At 40.0% G+C, this 15160-nt stretch overlaps 2 long non-coding RNA genes across 3 annotated transcripts in view; one reads left to right on the top strand and one right to left on the bottom strand.

Moving 5' to 3' along the window:
• The first annotated feature begins 2489 nt into the window (after positions 1-2489).
• LOC131401020 (uncharacterized) overlaps positions 2490-15160 on the top strand; it is a 168902-nt gene continuing 156231 nt past the window's right edge. Inside the window, exon 1 of the long non-coding RNA XR_009217512.1 lies at positions 2490-2615. This is a non-coding gene — a long non-coding RNA (uncharacterized LOC131401020). The remainder of the gene's footprint in view (positions 2616-15160) is intronic.
• Positions 3074-15160, bottom strand: part of LOC131400957 (uncharacterized) — a 28268-nt gene continuing 16181 nt past the window's right edge. Inside the window, exons 2-3 of one of the 2 annotated variants that reach the window (XR_009217487.1) lie at positions 14629-14715; positions 3074-3250 (exon numbers count right to left, since the gene is read on the bottom strand). This is a non-coding gene — a long non-coding RNA (uncharacterized LOC131400957). Of the gene's footprint in view, positions 3251-10681; positions 10842-14628; positions 14716-15160 lie in introns of those variants that run through there. The other variant, XR_009217493.1, reaches the window with a different exon arrangement.

Genomic DNA, 15160 nt, shown 5'->3' with positions numbered 1-15160 from the left:
ATCTATCCGTTGGTGTAAGTGGAGTGTTAAAGTCCCCTACTATTATTGTGTTACTGTCTATTTCTGTTAATAATTGCTTTATATATTTAGGTGCACCTACACTGGTGCGTAGATATTTACAAGTGTTATATCCTCTTGTTGGATTGTTCCCTTGATCATTATGTAATGCTCTTCTTTGTCTCTTTTTACAGTTTTTGTTTTAAAGTCTATTTTTTCTGATATGAGTACTGCTACCCCAGCTTTCTTTTCATTGCCATTTGCGTGGAGTATCTTTTTACATCCCTTCACTTTCAGTTTGTGAGTGTCTTTAGGTCTGAAGTGTGTCTCTTGTATGCAGCATATAGATGGGTTTTGGTTTTTTAACCAGTCACCCACCCTATGCCTTTTAATTGGAGCATTTAGTCCATTGACATTTAAAGTAGCTATTGATAAGTATGTACTTACTGCCATTTTTTAACTTTTTTTTTCCTCAGTGTTTTAGTCGTCCTTCTCTGTTCCTTTCTTCTTCTATACAGAATTGATGGTCACTTTAGTTTGGCCTCTGTCTGAAAGCTGTAGTCTTTAACTAACTCCCCTCCTCCTTCCTTTTATGTTTTTGATATCATATCTAACCTCTTTTTTGTGCATTTCTATCCATTACCCTCTTATCATGGAAATAGATAATTTTTCCTGTTTGTGCTCTTCTCTTGTCCCCTTAAATCAGTCCCTTTAACATTTCTTGTAGCACTGGTTTCTTGGTGACAAACTCCTTTAATTGTTGCTTGTCTGGGAAAATTTGGATCTCTCCTCCCATTTTGAATGATAACCTTGCTGGGTAGAGTATTCTTGGCTGTAAGTTTTTTCCTTTTAGCACTTAAATATATCATGCCATTCTCTTCTAGCCTGTAAGGTTTCTGCTGAGAAGTCAGCTGATAGCCTTATGGGGTTTCCTTTGTATGTAACTTGACATTCTCTTGCGGCTTTTAGGATTCTCTCTTTATCTTTAATTCTGGACATTTTGATTATGATGTGTCTTGGTGTGGGCCTCTTTGGGTTTATCTTGTTTGGGGCTCTCTGTGATTCCTGTACCTGGATGTCTGTTTCCTTCCTTAGGTTAGGGAAGTTTTCATCTATTATTTCTTGAAATAGATTCTCTGCCTCCTTGTCTCGCTCTTCTCCTTCCGGGACACCTATAACACGGATGTTAGTGTGCTTGATGTTGTCCCAGAGGTCCCTTAGACTGTCCTCACTCTTTTTAATTCTTTTCTCTTTTACCTGTTTACCTTGGGTAATTTCTTCTAGTCTTTCGTCCTGCTCACAGATCCGTTCTTCTGTATCCTCTACTCTGCTTTTGTGTCCCTCTAATGAATTTTTCATTTCCAGTATTGTATTCTTCATTTCTGATTGGTTCTTTTTTATATGTTCCATTTCTTTTTTGACATTCTCACTGAGTTCATCTATTCTTCTCCCCAGATCAGTGAGCATCCTTAGCACTCTTAGTTTGAACTCTCTGTCAGGTAGGTTGCCCATTTCTGTTTCACTTAGTTCCTTTTCTGGGGTTTTGTCCTGTTCCCTTACTTGGAATGTATTCTTTTGCCTCCTCATTTTGTCTCTTTCCCTGTGCTTGTGTCTACGTATTAGGTAGGTCAGCTACGTCTCCTGCTCTTGGATAGGTGACCTTACGTAAGTGATGCCTTAGGAGGCTTCCAGTGTGCTTCCCTCAGTTCTCAATGTTCCAGGGGTGACCCCTATGTGGGCTACGTGTGTCCTTCTGTTGTGGCCTGTTTGCTCTCCCTGTAGGCACCCAGGGAGGCCGAGTTATGCTCCTGGCCAGCTGTTGTAATGCTCAGCTGCTTGTAGTTGTTGTGGGCCCTTCAGTCTCTTTATCAGGTGTGGGGAGCCCCAGCGCAGTTGGCTGCAAGTTCTAATACCACATTTGTGTTGCAGTATTTCTTTTAAGTGAGTAGGCCCCCAGCATGGCAGGTTGTTAAGCTCAGGGCCTTACAATTGCTGTAAGCCTCTAGCCTATTAGGTCTCTTGTCAGCTCTCTGAGGATTGCAGCTTGGTGGGGCTGGCCTCAGGCACAGGAGCACCCAATTGTTTCAGGCTTTGGAAGGTGGGGCAAACCCCCTATGTGGGTCTTTGAGAAGTACAAGTCTTCTGCAGCTGACAAGCCCTGCTGCCCACAGGTCCACACACACAGTCAACACAGTCCTGCCCTGTGTGCGCGCCCCGACCTCCCGAAGCAGACCCAGTCTCTCCATGGCGGGAGCACCACACACTCCGCCACCGCCCCACACTCTCCACCCGCTCCTTGTGCACACCCTGCCCCACTACAGCCGGCTCAATTGCCAGGCTGCAGAGAATCCAGTCACCCATCTATGCAGGCCCACAAGTTGCCTGAGGGCTTGTTGTTGGGTGGGGCCAGTCTCTGGGGTGGGCTGCCTGCCCTGGTTGAGCTGGATTAAATCGGTGCTCTAGCGGGTGGGGCAGACCCTGGGCTAGCAGGCCCCAGGAAGAACTCCAATGGCGTCTGTGTCAGCACACCCACACCAGGCCACAACAATGGCTGCCGCCAATGTCCCAGTCCCTGGAGAGGTCTCACCCCTCACCGAGATGCACTCAGGGCCTATTAGGTGAGTCTCTTCACCACAGCACTGTGCACCTTTCTTTTTGGTGATTTTAGGATGCTTTCTGAAACGGGTGAGTTTGCGCGTGGGCCCTTTAAGAGCCGGTTTTAGTCTCTTTGTGAACCGGGTTTTCTGGGGGTCCTCCCCAATGTTTTAGTAGCAGGCACAGTCAGATATTATGCCGCTGGTCTCGATTGTGTTGGTTCCATAAAGTGCCCACAGCGGGGGCGCTCCCCGGCTCAGGGCCCTGCTCCTCCAGGGAGGCTGCTACCTGTGAGCTGCTCCAGGTGGCCGTGAAGCTGGCGGCTTGTGAAGGCGGCGTTTTTCCTCTCCAGAAGGGAGTCTCTGCCTCTTCCACCTCAGTTAGGATTGTCCGTTGTTGCAGGAGTTCCTCTTATGCAGTTTTCAGTTCTGTCTCAGGGGTCATTTTTCCACGAGTAGTTGTAAATTGGCTGTGTCCACGGGGGAAGGTGAGTTCAGAGTCTGCCTATGCCGCCATCTTGACTCGAGATCTCTCCAAACTCTATTTAGGTCTAACAAAAGTACTTCCAAATGTGTACATTTTGAGGGTACCCATTTTTCTTGAGAGATCATAGGGCAATAGACAAGCTGACAGTGGTTTCTAGGCTTGCTGTTAGGAGCTGTGATTCAGGGAAATAATCAGCATTTAATTTCCAGAGTAAATTAGAAAATAAAATAACTTATTGCATATAAAATATTTTTTGGATATACTACTGTAATTATGTTATGCATGGACACCTTCTCACTCAAATGTGGGTGATCTGAATATTGCTTATGGCTTGAAAGTACACATGGAATTTTTTGCTATAAAAATTCCTAAATGCTTTTTGATATTCCATAAGTATTTGCTACAATGCTTTTAGTAATCAAGCACTGATTTAAAGGTTAGAAAAGTGATTAGAAATCTGTTATTATGCCCCATTCTGAGCTTGTCTAAAACTATGGCCTATAGGCACTTAATTTATTAGTGAAAATCATGGTAACGATGAATGGCTCTCTATCCTTCTGTCTCCTTCTTGATTTGAAACAGGTCTATAATACTGACACATGCTTTATGTTACTACTATTGAATATAGACATGGCTATATTCTGTCAAAATTACATTTCTAGTTAATCGTTGTTTTCCTTTTCATGGAATTCTCTGGCAGCTTTTGTGTATAACAGAATTTGTGAGAACATCTAAGAAGCAGTAAATTCTAGTTGTTATTATGATGACATCATTACTTTCCTCTAGATGTGCAACAACTGCACCAAAGTCATTTTAATGATAAACTTGACCCTGCTTTTGAAACCAAATTATAAGATGAATTTAAAAAGCTACAGGGAAAAGTAGCTCCTTTGCCAAAAGAGTGGACATTTCCAGTGTTCAGTGTGTGTATTTAAATTCACACTTGATTATTTATAGAATATCTCTACTTTAGGTGAGTGTCACATAACAATATGATATAAGTCACTGGGGTTGGGGGGGGAGCTTATCCATTCACTTAAATTACCAAATTGTTTAGGGATTATAGTGGAAATGCCTGATGAAAGCAGTTACTAAATTCTCCAAAGGCTGTTTTAAAGAAGGCCCAGTTTTTGGTGTGAGTTGATGATGACTCAATTGTAAAATAAGCCAAAATAACTTTTTGTTTTTTCTCCATGGGAAACATAAAAGTAGTACTATGAGGTAACACAGATTACTTTCATGGAATATACTTCAAGGAAGTCAACACCCATTCCCTTCCCTTCCTTTTTGGGAAAGGAAAAAAGGTATATTATTGGTTCTCTTCACCAAAGTTAAGAGAATGGGGTGGGAACAGAACTGTTCATAAAATTTGTGCATTTATGCAAGAAGGAGTGACTGGGCTCTTTCCTCTGTTGCGTATCTACTTGGTTATTGGACTTGTCCATATGTCTCATACCCATAACTGGAGAAAAAGGACTGGGAAAAGATACTAGAGAGTAGATGTGACAATAGGCCAGATGATAAGGGTATAGAGACTACTCCTTTAATTCCTGGTATTAAGGGCTATGAAAGATGAATTTCACTACGTTGGGGTCATAGCTGTTAAATAAGACAGTAGTGGTGGGATTGCTGGGGCTCGTCACCGCACCAGAGTAAGGAAGAGCATGCACCAGAGGGATGCTTTGTGAAGCTGAGGTGTGTGTGAGTGTGTGGGTAGGTTAGGTTTGGGGGGCTTATGGATCATCTTGAAGACACTAAGTCTTGCTTAGGGTAGTTGCTTGTGATTAAGTGTCACTGTGTCCAGCTCACTGGTGATGTCAACGTAAGGAAGAAAGCAAACTTTTCACGGGCAGTCACAAAAATAGATATTGTTTCCCCTTTCCCTCCTCCTCACCCCAATACTCATCTAAGGCCAAGTCAGATGGATGGGGAGATGAGATAGTGAGCACAACACATCTTTATACCAAGCTTGTGGGACAACAAGTCTAGTTGATGTGAGGGGCATACAAGCCTTTAATTAGATACGTTGTGGGAGTGACGTCAGCAACATGGCAGAGTGAACTGTTCCCTTTATCTTCCCCCCTTTGAACTACAACTAAATGGACATTCATTGATCAATGGAGGATACCCACACAGCACAACAGGATGCCTGAGAGACCCACACAGCTATACATCTGAAGGTGGATGGACTGTCCTCAGGAAGGTAGTGGAGATAGGTGGACACTCTCCTGCCCCTCAACAGCCCTGTGCATGCATGCAACTGCTCTCCCAGATGGTGCAAGTGTCCCTAGTACTGCTGCAACCATAATGGTGGGAGCGCACCTTGGCTTGACTGTGGGAACAGGCAATGGAAGCCATGAGCCCCTAGATGACCACTTTCCTGTCTGGTGGGAGAGCCCACAGTGCCACCTTGGCCCCAAGGAGTGGCCCAAGCTGGACCCTGTGAGGAAGCTCCATACACCAAGCACAGCGGTTGGTGTCGCTATAAGCAGAGGCGGCAGTAGATCTATGTATCTGGGCAAACAATTTCCTGGCTGATGCAAATGCTCATAGTATCACTGCGGCTCTGAAGGTGGGAGCATGCCTTGGAGTGACTGTGGGAGCAGGTGGCGGCAGCCCTAAGCCCCCACATGATCACTTTCCCATCTGGTGGAAGAACCCACAGTGCTACTGTGGTCCTAAGGAGTGGCCCAGGCTTGGACCCCATGAGGAAGCCCCACCCACCAAGCACAGTGGCTGGCATGACTGTAAGAAAAGGCAGCAGCAGATCTATGTGCTCAGGTGAATGCTCTCCCAGCTGGTGCAAGCACCCATAATACCCCACAACTTCCAGCAGATGGGGTGGGATCAGAAGCACAGCTCCTGCTTTCCCCCATTCGTAGCAGGTGGAATCTGTAACCTGATACTACCACAAATGCCCCAGCGAAAGATTAGTTCATCAAACACCCTGAGAAACTACAGCAATTCAGAGCAGAAGGAGAATGACAATTCTCCAGAAACCAACCCTAAAGTCACAGAAATTTACAATGTAAATGACAGAGAATTCAAAGTAGCTTTCATAAAGAAATTCAATGAATTACAAGAAAATTCAAAAGACAGTTCAGTGAGCTCAGGAATAAAAACGAGAAGAAGGAATACATCACCAAAGAGATTGAAACTAAAAAAAAAACAAAACAAAAAAACAAGCAGAAATTCTGGATATGAAGAACACAATTAATGAAATAAAAAATAATTTAGAATCCTTAAAAAATAGAGCTGATGTTATGGAGGAAAGAATTAGTGATTTAGAGGATAGAAATATAGAATTGCTTCAAGTGGAAGTGGAGAGAGAACTAAGACTTAAAAAAAATGAAGGAATTCTTCAAGAAATATCCGACTCAATTAGTAAAAGCAACATAAGGATTATAGGTATTCCAGAGGGAGAAGGGAGGGAGAAGGGAGGGAGAAAGGAGCAGAGAGCTTGTTCAAAGAAATAATAGCTGAGAATTTTCCAAACCTGGGGAATGAACCAGACTTACAAATACATGAAGCCAATAGAACTCCTAGGTACACCAATGCTAAAAGATCTTCTCTGAGGCATATAATAGTAAAACTGGCAAAAGTCAATGACAAAGAAAAAATGTTACGGGCAGCAAGGCAGAAGAAAATAACCTACAAAGGAACTCTTATCAGGCTTTCAGCAGATGTCTCAGCAAAAATGTTACAGGCTAGGAGAGAATGGAATGATATATTCAAAATACTGAAAGACAAAACCTTTCAGCCAAGAATACTTTATCCAGCACAAGTATCCTTCAGATATGACGGAGAAATAAAAGCTTTCCCAGATAAACAAAAGCTGAGGGAGTTCATCACCACTACACCTCCCTTACAAGAAATGATCAAGGATGGCCTCATACCTGAAACAAAAATGCAAAAGTCTACAAAGCCTTGAGCAATGAGATAAATAGACAGACAAAATCAGAAAATTGCAGCTCTCCTTCAGAACAGAGAATCACACACTTAATTATAACTTAAAAGATAAAGGGAAGGAAAGCATCAAAAGTAACTATAAACACTTCAACTTAGTCACAAACTCACAACTCAAAGCAGAATAATTTGTAAGAACAACTCAGAAGGGGAAGAAGAAAAGGATGGAAATTGCTTAGACTAATAGAGATAAGAGGCTATCAGAAAATTGACTATCTCGTCTACAAGATCTTTTATACAAACCTCAAAGTAACCACTAAGCAAAAAAATCAGAGCAGAGCCACAATTCATAAAAAGAGAAAACTGAGAAAACCTCCACAGAAAACCTCCAAAATGAAATGGCAGTCAGAAATATGAAGGAAGAGAAACAATGGAGACATAGAACAACCAAAAAAACAAGAGGTAAAATGGCAGTATTAAGCCCTCACATATCAATAATCGCTCTAAATGTAAATGGATTGAATTCTCCAATCAAAAGACACAGAGTAGCTGGATGGATTAAAAAACAAGACCCAACAATATGCTGCCTCCAGGAAACACATCTCAGCTCTAAGGACAAACATAGGCTTAGAGTGAAGGGATGGAAGATGATACTCCAAGCAAATGGCAAACAAAAGAAAGCAGGTGTTATACTTATCAGACAAAGCAGACTTCAAGATAAAAAAGACACTGACAGACAAAGAGGACCAGTTTGTAATGATAAAAGGGACTTTCCACCAAGAGGACATAACACTTATGATTTTATATACATCTAACACAGGAGCACCAAAGTATTTAAAACAACTATTAACAGACCTAAAGGGAGATATTAACAGCAACACAGTAATAGCAGGGGACCTCAACACCCCACTTACGTCAATGGATAAATCATCCAGACAGAGTGTCAATAAGAAAATAGTGGATTTAAATGAAACACTTGATCAGATGGATCAATAGATAGAACTTCATCCCAAAACAGCAGAATACACATTCTTTTAAAGTGCACACGGGACATTCTCAAAGATAGGCCATGTTTTGGGAAACAAGGCAAGCCTCAATAAATTTAAGAAGCTTGAAATTAAATCAAGCATCTTTTCCAACCACAGTGCTATGAAACTAGAAATGAACTACAAGAAAAAAGCTGGGAAAGTGACAAATATGTGGAGACTAATTAGATATGTTGTAAATTTTAAATATACTTAGGAATACATCTTAATAAATTATATTCTGCTGTTTTCATAACTGAACCTTAGTAGAATTGGCCTGAGATATTGTAAAGGAAGCTGTCTATCTAGTGGCAAAGGACGATTTACCAACCTAGTTGGCTATGTTATATGGGAAAGAAGGACAATTTCAGGCGTACGTACCAACAAGTTGACATATTACCATTGGATGCGATGACTTTTGCCATTCAGGCTTAGATGGCCTATGTCTTTCCCATTTGTCAGTTCATTCTAGATGTATGATCAAAATGTGTGATTTAGTGAATGGAAGGCGTTCTCTATTCTAATGAGTTTGTTTCATGATAACTTTTAATTAGGTTTTGTTATGGATAAAATTTAGATAGGAGTGAAGGATTTTATAGCTAAATAAAAAAGATACTAGAATTATAGTAAAATTCTCCTTAACTAGGAAAGTAAGTTTTAGAAATGTTGTGTCTTGGGGGTGCCCTGCTCCCCTTTGCAAAGATAGGAAAAGAGCACTCTCAATGCACCACAAATGCAAATAAGACCATTTCATTTGTTTCAACTACAGGAAAATAGTTTTTTAAAAGTTAAAGCTCTTGCACAATATATACTATCAAGAAGAGATCCCTTCTAGTGATTATTGTCTTTACTGAGCATTACTGAGGTTAAACATTTGAAGAGAAATATAAATAAATCTCTCCCTGCTGAGAATTTATAAACTTAAGTTTTCAAATGCTTTCTTTTTCTTCAGGTTAGATGCCCTATCTGCCATAATCAGACAGAAGAATGTGCCTTAGACTTTGTGTTCCACTGCTGGCTATATTCAGTCTACACATTGGTGGGGCCAGAGTTAGAGGTTTTGGGGCCAGGAAATTCAACAAATGTAGTTGGATTTTCAGTTGATGTCTCAGGATCTGATCCAATTGCAGTGGGAGGGTATGGTATGTTATAAGTGTTCTCTAGTAGACGGTGTTATTGTGACCAGTTATCTGCTCCTTTACATGTAAGAGTATTATTTGTCTTTGCTTTTGTCATGCATCTTTGTAGGTAGAGTAGAGGATATTTCTCTGCCCTATTGTCAGGCTAGGACAGATTATTTGCTTCTCCAATAGATTGTGAGTGGATTTAAGCAGAAATTTTGAATGTGACTGTGTAGTTGCTCTATGTCTCTTTTTCTTGCCCTTATCCACAAGAGAACAGTATTTATCAGATAAGGGCTGCCCTTCTGCCTAAATCCTGCAATTAGAAGAGAAATGGAGTAGATCTCTTTCCTATCCGCTTCAGTCCTGTAGTCAATCTATAGCACTCATCAAAATGAAAGAAATGAATTTTGTTGTGAACCACTAGGACTGGGAGCTTTGTTACTACAGCCGAAGCTAAAAAATAGAATCAGACAATGATAGAATCAGTTCTAGGGAATCAGTAAATCTGCTTGACAGGGATTAGGTCTCAGGGAGAAATTACTGCGAATCTTGAATCAAAAGTGGGAGCAAGCATAGGTATTCTGACTTTAGTGGAGAGTAAAACGGTACAGGGATTTGGTTGACACTAGAATACAAAGTGAGATGCTACTGCAGTGGCACTTTGATTCATTTATAAATGATTTATGGAGCCCCTTTAATGAATCAAGCATTGTACTAGGCACTGGAAGAGTAAAGTTATAGTGCTTACTTTTAACAAATTCACAATCTAGTAAACGTTATAGTGTAGAGCTAAAAATGCTAGATTACAAGTTTGCAAAAGTATAAATGAAGCACAGATAAGAGAAAAAATTAAATTTTCTTGGGAGTTTGTGGAGGACTTCCTAAGCAAGGTAATACCTCAGCTCAGTTTTGAAAGATGAATAAGTCCTGTAGGCAGAAAGGAAGGTGGGAAGGTTTACAGGCATACAGAAGAACATGTGTAATAAACTCTCCAGTTTGGCTGGAGCATTAAGTGTTAGCCTGGAATGGCTGGTACGGTGAGATGAAAATGAACAGTTAGGGGTCAAATCAAGGGGAGCCTTTTATGCCAAACTAAATAACTTGGCATTTACTCTCAGTAATAAAACTTCATTGTGAAAGATTTTAATCAGGAGAGACAGATGATGCGATTTTCATTTTAGAAAGATCGCTTTGGTAGCTCTTACAGGGTCAGTTGACGAGGGTCAAGGTTAGAACTAGGGGAGATTAATTAGGAAGCATTCCAATAGTTTTTAGAGTTATTTAATGTAATAGAGTGGAATTAAATTTTATGTGTGACAAATTCTAAAATGGGAAAGGTACAATTCAAATATAATAAATATTACTCTGGAATATTCTTCAGTTCCCCCACATATTGCAGCACAGAGTCTAACAGAAACATTTTTTGACCCTAGCTTTGAATAGATCACTGCTCTTTTGAGCATCAGATGAGTAGCTGCCTTGTGCATCTTTAAATCTTAGCTCCTCCTGGTGAGGTGCTTACACTAAACGAAGTACATTAGACTGGATAACAACGGAGAAAACAATTTACATCTCTCTACTCATGCTCACAATGGAGTGTGTGTTCATTGAGAGGATCAGAGGTTCTCCCACACCTAAATTCTTCTCTGTCTTCTCTTTGTTCTTTTTCTCAAGAGCTCTTTAAGTTCAGTGTGCACATGATGAGACCCTATAAGTGTAAGAAGGAAACATTTAACTTAGCCAGAATCTTTTCCAGCATCAAATATTCTTTAAGACTATTCATAAATCAGTTTCTGGTTTTGAATCTTTGAAGTTTGGGGGATGTGTGGAGTTAAAAACTTTTGTTTTGCTCCAGCTTTTTATGTTTTTAGTGGGAACAGATCTTATTCTGCGGATTCATAAGCAGTATCCAAGTGAAGGCTGTCTTCACTCTTCCATCATTACTTTTCCCTCTTCATCTCTGTGTTGAAGCCCATAGTACTTTATAGTTTATGATGTGATTATTTTATCTCATTTGAGGCACACAATTACCCTTTGTAGTAGGTAAAAAGGCAGCATGTCTATGTTGTTCATCGCTATGTTGTTGATGAGAAGGCTGAGGTTCAGAGTGGTTAGTGATGGAGTGGAAACCAGTATCTAGTGACCGATTTCAGTGCTTTTCAAATTGTTGCTACAGAGCCAATTACACCTACACTGTGCCCATGCTAACCCTAGAATTTTGGTATCAGGAGGAGCTGAGGGTCACTTATCTAGTTTTAAGGGCTCTGCTAGGCTCGATGAACTTTTGTGAAAATTAGGGAATGGTTTTTCTTGGAGGACAGATGGATCCTCACACAGTTATGGCTTGCCTAGCAGAGCTGTGTGTGTGTGTATGTCTGTGTGTACACGCACATGTGTGTCAAAGACAGCTTCCAGCTTTGTCCCCAGGGATGTAAGCTTGTGCCAGAGTGCTTTAATAAGTGAGAGGAATGCAGGTGAAATTGCGTTCCTCATACCTCAGCTGGGTGCCTCAGTACAGTGCACAAACTCCCTGACCCGGTGACCTTGCCTGTCAGTGGCAGAAGCAGCCCCAAGTAGTTTGAGCCCAGCTTCCAGACCAGGGGTTTCCATTCCTAATATCCCTGCTTATCACAAATCTCTATTTTACCCAGCACCACCCCTCCCCACCACATTCAGCTTCTGAATTGCTCCCTTTCCTTCTCAGCACATCACCAAAATGAACATAGTATTGTTCCTAATTTCTGTGTTCTACCCTCTTCTTGCTGTGTGTAGTAGGCTTTGTGCTTCCTCGCTTATCACCTTTTTTAAAGGAGTGATAGCCATTTTTGAGAATATAAATGAAAATATATTTAAATAGAATATAACAGTTTCCAAATATGGAAACATGTGACTTTTGTCATAATGGGATAAAACTGAGGACCTGACAATTAGGCACAGAAATGTTTTGAACACTCCTGGTGGTTCAGTCATCGAACTTTTCTTCAGCAAATCATGCCCCGTTTGATTTCTGTAAACACTTTTCTGTGTGCATCTGTTTCCCTGGGACAAATATTTCTGCTGTTTTCAAAGATTTAGTGTAATTCTGTGGGGTTGGAAAACAATGTGCTCGAAGGGCATCCGCATTAAAGCAGGGTTAGAAATATGTCACAAATGAGCTTATTTCTCAAATTTGCTTTCCCATATGAGGCTGGTAATTGCTCCTAAGCAATAAGTTACTATTTTCTTTCTTAAGAGTCTTAGGATCACTCAAGCAGCAGGCAGGAATGAATAGACCCAGGTATGGCCAACAATCTCACATGCCCCCCACAGAGAATAATTACAACCTTTATTTTTAAAATCTGTAGCAAAGTTTATGAACAGATCTTTCTCAACTCTGTACGGCTCATGCTAAGATAAAGATTCTATAAGTATGACATCACAACTCAGTTCTGGTAAATTTAATTTTGACCTTAAAATTTTAAACCAAAGCACCACTGGCTTGATTATAAAATCAATATAAAGCCAAAAGACAAATGTTGAAAAGGACATAAAATATGCCTCTATCTCATATAGAAATCATACTGCAACAAAGTAGGAGTATAATTGAATCCTATCATTTTGGGAGACAAGTTAACTTTCTTTTTTTTTTTTTTGTAATAAGAACTTTTAAGATCTACTTCCTTAGCAACTTTCAAATATACAATACAGAATTATTGACTATAGTTACCATGCTATACATTACATCCCCATGACATTTATTCTGTCACTGGAAGTGTGTACCGTTGACTACCTTAACCCATTTCACCCACCCCCACTTCTGGCAACCATCAATCTGTTCTCTGTATCTAGGAGTTTGGGGGTTTTTGTTTGTTTGTTTTAAGATTCCACATATAAGTGATATCATTAGGTATTTGTCCTTCTCTGTCTGACTTATTTCGCTTAGCATAATGCCCTCAAGTTCCATTCATGTTTTTGCAAATGGCAAGATTTCCTTCTTTTTTATGGCTGAAGATATTTTATTGTATATATATCCCACATTTTCTTTATCCTTTCATCCTTTGATGGTCACTTAGGTTGCCTCCATGTCTTGGCCATTGTAAATAATGCTGCAATCAACATGGAGGTGTATATATCTTTTCAAGTTAGTGTGCTCGTTTCCTTGGGATAAACACCCAGAAGTGGAATTGCTGGATCATAAAAATTAAAAATTTTTAATTTTTTTTTGGTGAGGAAGATAAGCCCTGAGCTAACATCCATGCCAATCCTTCTCTTTTTGTTGAGGAAGACTGGGCCTGGGGAAACATCTGCCCATCTTTCTCCACCCTACGTGGGACGCCGCCATAGCATGGCCCAACAAGTGGTGCGTCTGTGCGTGCCCAGGATCCAAACCCGGGCCACCAGCAGTGGAGCGCGTGCACCCAACTGCTATGGCACGGGACTGGCCCGTATTTTCAATTTTTTGAGGAACCTCTGTAGTGTTTTCCATAGCGGCTGCACCAATTTACATTCTCATCAATAGGGCACAAGGGTTCCCTTTTCTCCCTGACCTCGCCAACGTTTGTTATTTCTTGTCTTTTTGATAATTGCCATTCTAACAGATGTGAGGTCAAGTTAACTTTCCACTTTTGAATACTAAACACTTATTGGTATTTTGATGTCAACTGATCTCTCTTTATACATTTAAAGAAAGTTATATATATTTTTAAAATAAAATAAGAAGCACCAAAGCCATATTTGCACAGAAAAATAATGAAAATGACATTGAAATATTATTCCATAAACCAGAAGAGGAAAAGAAAAAGCACCTACTTCCTAAGTTTTTTTTTTTTTGACATTTTGAACTTTTCAGTATTCCCCGAATTAAGAATTGGTTAGCAGAGTGCAAGCCTTTCTTATAGGCTTTCAGTGATTTCTAGGGTCCTGATTGTCCTATGATAAAACCAATATCATATATCCAATGAAAGACCAATAGCAATGGGGTGATGTTCCCTTTCAGTCTATAAAGAGGATGTCAGAGTTAGGAGTGAACTTGAATTATTAGCTTAAAATGGGGGACTGTGGTTTGAAACATACATTTTGGTTAAAAATATCATAAATTTTTTTTTGTGTTATCAGGGTAGGCTAATTGACAAAAAATTATGAAGTTATGAAAAGTCCTCAAATTTCAATGGCTTACAACAATAATACTATACTTCTTGCTCTTTGTGTCTTCCCTATTCTAGGACCTAGGGGCCTTCTCTGTTTAGCTGGTTGATATGAAACGTGAATGGAGGATTTCATGACGAGGGTTTTATAGGCTAGACCTAGAAGTGGTGTTCATTGTTCTGTCCACATTCCGTTCTGTAAGACCGTCTCATGGCTGCACTCACGGCAAAGGAGGCTGGAAAATGTAGCCCAGCTGTGTCCCCAAGAGGAAAAGGAGAAGTGTTTGGTGAACAGCTTGCCAGACTATGCCACCTATTACCTTTTTGATTAATGACTGAAATGAAAAATGAATTTAGTTGCTTCTGACTCACCTGGTTTATAATTGAGGTTACTCAGTCTCTTTGTGCTCCAGATGCTCCATTAAAACTGGAAAATTTTCTGTTTCACTTGTCAGGCTGCTAAAAAGGTATGTGAAAGATTTGAAATTGTAAACAAAAAGTTATAAGACTTATCATGACTATTACACTCTAGTTCCCAGACTGTGCACAGATTATTCAAGGGTCAGTTACTCAGGATCTCAGCTGATGTTACTCTCTTTTCACTGATTATTATACTGTTATATCATTGTGCTTTCATATTCATTGATACGTCAAACTTTGCTGTTCTAATGTGTTTGTATATGACAGAAAGGATAGCCTTTTCTTCAATTACATACTTAGCTGTAGATTGGTAGGAGAAAAATAATCAGAGAGAGAAAACTTAAATTTAAAGGAGATATGTTTCTTGTTAACATTTCAAATAAATAATTCGGGCAAATTAGCTAATTAAAATGTATTTAACTTTTTATTTCCCCCTGAATTTAAAGAATTCATGTATAAGTTTAGTGTCAACTGTCACTTACTC

This window comes from Diceros bicornis, chromosome 1 (assembly GCF_020826845.1).
Source record: "Diceros bicornis minor isolate mBicDic1 chromosome 1, mDicBic1.mat.cur, whole genome shotgun sequence".
NCBI classification, from domain to species: domain Eukaryota; kingdom Metazoa; phylum Chordata; class Mammalia; order Perissodactyla; family Rhinocerotidae; genus Diceros; species Diceros bicornis.
The sequence above is the reverse complement of the archived record's forward strand: the minus strand, read 5'-3'. Positions and strand labels throughout refer to the sequence as shown.